Here is a 6,293-nt window from a genome sequence, read left to right on the forward strand (position 1 = left end):
GTGGTCAGATGCTCAATCCGAAAACTTCAGAGATCCATATGACCTAAACTAGGGTCCCACGCACGAGATTTTTTTCTCCGTGTGAGGATACGACTATTTTAATACCTAAGGGCTGTTGTTGCCTATCCGGAGAAATGAAGGCGAATCTTGTGATGAGAGGCCGGCGGGCGAGCCGACAACAGAGCGCGGGCGAGGTTGAATGCCATTGATCCGCGAGCGATGGCGATGGCGCGGCGAGAAAAGATGGAATATAGGTGATACGGGATGAGGCGTTGATCAAATATAGGCATAATCCGAGTCGCGAATGCGAATGCGAATGCGAATGGGGAGAGAGCAGCCCGAGCTCAAAACTTGTCACTTGTCTCCTCCGCTCCAGCGCCGACTTAGGCCGGCGTCTCTGTTGCAACTCCGCAAGGTCGGCAACTTGTCGCTTCCGTTTTGAGTGCAAGACGCGTATCATTACACGATACATGCTCCCCGATAAGAAAACTCACCGCTCCACTCCGGCTGGGGGAGCCAAACAGAGAAGGAGCCACCGATTTCTCTCCATCCGCGGATCCGGCAAATTGGCAACATTGTCTTTTCTCAATTTAAACCTATGCTAAATGCTAAATGGATTGCATTTTGCAAAAAGGACCCAGAGACATTGCAATGATGCTAAGATTGTGCAACTTCATCCTTCGCAATAAAACTACTGGAATTCTGAAAAAATATGAAATTCACATGGTAATTGTTGTCTTAAATTTAGAATTTTTAGCGAGTAAAATAGAAACTGTTAATTGATAATCAGGTTTTTCTTCAGGTTTTTCTATGTGGTAAAAATTGAATTGTTTGAGTCAATTGAGTCAATTTTGTAACCTTGCTATGGAGTTACGTTCCTTCGTCCAGGAACCTATGAAATGAGGGGCTTGGAGGAGGACAAGGCGCATAAATACGAAAAATTGAGATATTAGTGATTTCAACTGAAACTAGCTGTATGATACATTCTGAGAAAAACGAGCTACTGAAATACAATTCTCGAGCATCAAAAAGTGATTTCATACTTTCTTTCCGCCATAAGGCTCCACGTTATTTTTAAACTTAATTCATTTATTTGTCGAAACAACAAAAACTGCACTTTCTTTCCGCAAAATTGGGGCCTTCTCACGTTTTCTGCACCCCTGGACACGAAAACCTGAGAAACCTATTTGGACGTCCAAGGCCTATTGAATTTTCACTTGAATAGGTCCAATTTTCTTTTGGGAGGTAATTAAACTAAAACGATCGACATTAGTGCTCGTCATCCTTAAAAAAATACGTGGCTGTATTGGATGTGCTTCGAACGGATTGATAATGTATATGGAACTGACACGCCTTCAAATGGAGACGATACCAAAAGATATGCATGCGACTGAGAGAGTGGCAAGTCTGGGTAGTATGGATGGGTATGACCAATTGACCATCCTCCATCCTCACACTGTGACTGTGAGAAGAATGCCGCACCAAGTAGTAAAGCACACATGCATTGTCTTTACAAGTATTTTAATGCTGCTAAATTCTTAATTATACAAACGAATAAAGAAGGAAGGCGAAAGATCAGTAGAATAGAAGTTGATGACTTCGGGAGATCGGTCCGAGAATGTCAATAGCAAATAAGAAATTTTACATTGAAAAGAATTGAATAAAATTTCGTATTTTTAAGATAGGATTGTGACTATTAGACGAACAGTCTAATATATCAGACGAAGAAAATGAAGTCACACCAACAATTGAAAATTGACTAGTATCGTTCATCACTGGGTAGCCCTCTTGAACCTATGCGATATGTGGGTCCTGTTTGATCGATTATCTTAAAGGTGAGTATTTTTGACATCAAAGTCAAATTTTCTGGCAATTTTAGAAATCTAACAATCTAAGATGATGAAAGAGGCCTATCTTGGCGCCTTCGACGATTAGCCGATTTGCCAATCAAAATATCTACTCTTTTTCGGTTCAGTAGGCGCTATTTCACTCGGTGTCGCGCAAAATGCACTATTTATCCAGTAATACTATAAAAACAGGAGAAATAACGCAATAATCACCGTAATATCGCCGAAACAACGAGATTTTTTCAGTGGTTTGGTAACATCATTAAAAATTACGCGATTTTCACCTCGATATCGCGACATGTACACAAATTTTCCGGGAACGGATGAAGGACATAGAAGTTCCAACAACATTCAACTCAATATCGCAGAAAATACGCGATTTTTATATCCAAGTGCAGGGCCGGATTTACCTACTTGCCGCCCATGGGCCGCCTGTATTTTTCCGCCCCCTTCTCATTCGTTTTGAAACATCAATAGATCGTATTCGACAGTGGTTTGATGTATCGTTTGGTTCAAAACAACAGAACATAACCTCAGACAAAAATTTTAGGATTTAATTCGGAAAAGCTGAAAATGATAAAATTCCTGACAATTTCACTTTTCATTGCCATTTCGTACTCGAGAGAATAGCAATTCGATCACATAAGACCCGTTACCTCAGATTTCTAAATTGACTTTCGAGGCTGTGGTTACATATTGAACCAATCGATATCAATATAATCTCACCTGTGTGATCTGTCGAATACGATCTATAAAAACCATCAAGTGAACGTGCCGGTGGAGGAGGGGTGTATGAGACGCGTTTACTCGTGTTGGCCACATTTTTTGTGAAAGCCCTGTCAACACTAACAAAAGTTCAGTTCCGTAAATCCATCCCTGTTTGGACAAGGCCTTCCATTTATAAAAAACGAACGAAAAAATTATGAAAGAACAAACATAAACGTGGTTAATAATTTTAACTTCCGCCGCTGCCCGACCGCACTGTGTTGGCGCAATGCGTGAAGTATTCATGCAGTCTTGTAGGCGCTATGCGTTTCACGCCGACCGCTGCTGACCACACTGTTTGGCGCAATGCGTGAAGTATTCATGCAGTCTTGTAGGCGCTATGCGTTTCATGCCGACCGCCGCCGCACCGCTCCGTTCCAGGTCAAATTGCGTGTTTGGTTTCTCTCTTAACTCGACTAATTAAAGGGTCTCTTGTATCACCGAAAGACGACAAAATTAGAAATTACTATACTTTCACTCTCAAGAAATGAGAGATTTTGTCGCCTTTTCTCGTTTGTAATTTATTTTCTGAATCCGATTTTTCTCTCTCTTTTTTTATACCTACATTCAAAAAGATTGCAAAATTTGCCGCCCCTACATTTTGCCGCCATGGCCGCGGCCCATGTGGCCACCCCCTTAATCCGGCCCTGTCCATGTGCGCATAGATTCATAAACGTCCATAGATTGAGATACACTAAAAGCTAAAATTTTCCTTCAATTTCGCGCGATACCAAATACCTACTCCGGAGTTCGAATAGTTGCTCGCTTCATATCCGCTTGTCAAAAAGTGAGAAATTGCGGGAATTTCATCTCAATATCGCCAGAGGTACGCGATAAATCCACAGGATTTGTCAATTCCTGAGAAATTACGCTCTTCATCATCTCGCTGTCGCCGGAAATGCGCTATTTTTCCAGATATTTTGTAAAAGTAAGGAGAAATAACGCGATAATCAACGCAGCATTGCGGCAACTACAAGATTTCTTCAGCGGTTTTGTAAAATCATTCTGAATCAAGCGTTCTCCAGCTGTCTTTCGCGGCATGTACGCAAATTTTCCAGGAACGGGTGAAGAACATAGAGGATCACACAATTTTCCCTCAAATATCGCGGAGAATACGCGACTTTTATATCGATGCCAGCATAGATTCATGAACGTCAGCAATTTGAGATACGCTGAGATCTATGATTTCCCTTCAATTTCGCATGATACAACATACCGACTCCGGAGTTCGAATAGTTGCTCGCTTCATTTCTTCTTGTTAAACAGTGATAAATTGCGAGAATTTCATCTCATATCGCCAGAGGTACGCGATAGTTACGACGACTTCGTTACTTTCAGAGAAATTACGCGCTTTACATCTCGGTATCGACGCAAATGCAATATTTTGCCAGCGATTTTGTAAAAAAAGAGGAGAAATACCGCAATATCGCGGCAACTAAGTACGCGATTTTTTCAACGGGTTTTGAAATCGTTAAACATTACGCGTTCCTCAACTCAAAATCGCGGCGTGTACACAAATTTTCCGCCTGATGATGAAGACATGGAGGATCACTTACTTAATTTTCACCCAAACATTGCGGAAAATAGGTACGCGATTTTTTTTACATCGATGCGCGCATAAAATTCATGAACGTCAGTATTTGAGATAAGCTGAAAGCTAAGATTTTCCTTCAATTTCGCGTGATACCACATACCTACTCCGGAGTTCAAATAGTTGCTCGCTTTAATTCCGCTTGTGCATAAGTGAGATATTGCGCGAAGTTCATGTCAATATTGTGAGTAGTACGCGATATCTTCACCCGATTCGGCGAATCCTCAGAACTCACTTTCATCCGGCTGTCGCCAGAAAGGCGCTAATTTCCCAGCGATTTTTTTTAAAAAAAATAAAGAGAAAAAAAAGAGGAGAGAGCAGACGATAATCACCGCAGTATTGCGGCAACTACGCGATTTTTTAAGCAGTTTAGTAAAATCCTAACGAATTCAACGTTCTTAACCTGAATTTTGTGGCATGAGAAAATATTCCAGGAATTTATGAAAAACATATAAGATCACACTATTTTCACCTCAATATCGCGGAAAATCCGCGGTTTTTATATCCTTACGCGCATAAGATTTTTATATATATACATACACTAGAAGCTAAGAGTTTCCTCCAATTTCGCGTTATACTTACCACTCACCTCCTCCCGAGCTGCAATAGTTGCTAGCTTGATTACCGCTCGTTAAAAAGTGAGAAATCCCGCGAATTTCATCTCAATATCGCGAAAAGCATGCTATATTTCCAGTTTATTCGTCAAAGCCTGAGACTTTTAGGCAGTTACGAAATCAATTTACTCTCAGCTTATTTGGAACTCAATGTTAACTAATAAAATGTTGATAAAATGATGCAGCAGACTATTCAGCATGAAGGGCTAGGGTAGCAAACCACATCCAGTTCCAGACAAGTTGTCCTTCTTGGCAGTATGCTCAGAATAGGGAATTCCCTAATCGACGCATAAAGTGAAAGAGGAAAAGTTATAAGTGAAACGGGCTCTAATATTGGTGACAGTGGGCAGCTATAGTAATGTTAGGAACAACATACAGCAATTCTTTACCAATAGATAACTGTTAATTCTTTAGTATTTTAAAGATAAAAGCCATGGTCTCGCCTACTGTTACCGTTAGCAAACCAAGACCTAGACCAGAGTTGAGAAAAAAATTATTTTGTCAAGCAAAGACGTCCCATCAAGCGCCAATTGGACTGATATTTTGAAGATTGATCTATCTTGTCAGGAAGAGAATTCTGAAGACCAAGCATTTAGTCAGTGTTGCTGCACCAATTTCAGTAATTGCAGAATTATTCGTGCCCAACTCTGGACCTAAACACTCAGGTCAGTCACAGCGGATCTCTTTTGATCCACTCGACCTCCTAAGCCTTACTTAACTGCAGCTAGTTGGACATAGAAATGGCTTGTCTTGTAAAAAATGGGCTACATTTAAACTTCCGACCACCACTGCGCAGTAGGGTCTCAAAACTTGTTCTTGCGAGTGATTGTCATGTGTGGATTGGTCCAGCAGTTAACAGAATCTCAATGAGCACACATTGACAAACGGCGTGAGGAAGGAGGTTCACCATTAGTGTCATCGTTGTGGATTTAGGCAGCTTAGGAATTTTGTAGAGTGACTGAGGAAAGATTAAAATAATAAGTAGTAGATGCCGTACCTTCAGCAGGGGAGCTCCTACCGGAGGCTCTTCGAAGATGAATTTTGCTGGCAAAGGATACTTTATGGAGTTGCTGTTCAAAGAAAAACTTCACTTCTCAGATGGTCTATAATACTGATAAAACTGCAAATCCTTACACACTAAAAACTGTGGATTATGTTGTGTGCTATACCGACTTCGTATACCATAACCTCCACACAGTGCACACTTATTTAGTTGGTTTACAAGTGACACGGGTCCTCACGACGAATTAAAAACGGAAAACATTACCTGGATCCCAATAGGAAACTATTAGTGACGCGTCCGGTCTATTTTAAAGCTCAGAAGAAATAATTTCCTTCAGATTTTAGCACGATTTTATGATAGGAACACGAACACGACACCACTATCAACAGGTTGATAAACAATTCCACCCTTGCCAGTTGGGCTAAGAATTGGTTTTTCCGTGCGGCTGTGACTTACTTCGAGGGTTCAGCCTT

At 41.0% G+C, this 6,293-nt stretch overlaps 1 protein-coding gene across 1 annotated transcript in view; it reads right to left on the reverse strand.

The window, feature by feature from the left end:
- The window catches only part of cv-c (RhoGTPase activating protein), a 235,660-nt gene extending 229,448 nt beyond the window's left edge, over positions 1 to 6,212 (reverse strand). The window contains exon 1 of the mRNA XM_072300080.1: positions 5,815 to 6,212. The gene's annotated coding sequence lies outside the window, so the exon portion shown is untranslated. The remainder of the gene's footprint in view (positions 1 to 5,814) is intronic.
- Between the last annotated feature and the right edge of the window lie 81 nt (positions 6,213 to 6,293).

Source organism: Bemisia tabaci, chromosome 4 (genome assembly GCF_918797505.1).
Source record: "Bemisia tabaci chromosome 4, PGI_BMITA_v3".
In the NCBI taxonomy this organism is placed as follows: domain Eukaryota; kingdom Metazoa; phylum Arthropoda; class Insecta; order Hemiptera; family Aleyrodidae; genus Bemisia; species Bemisia tabaci.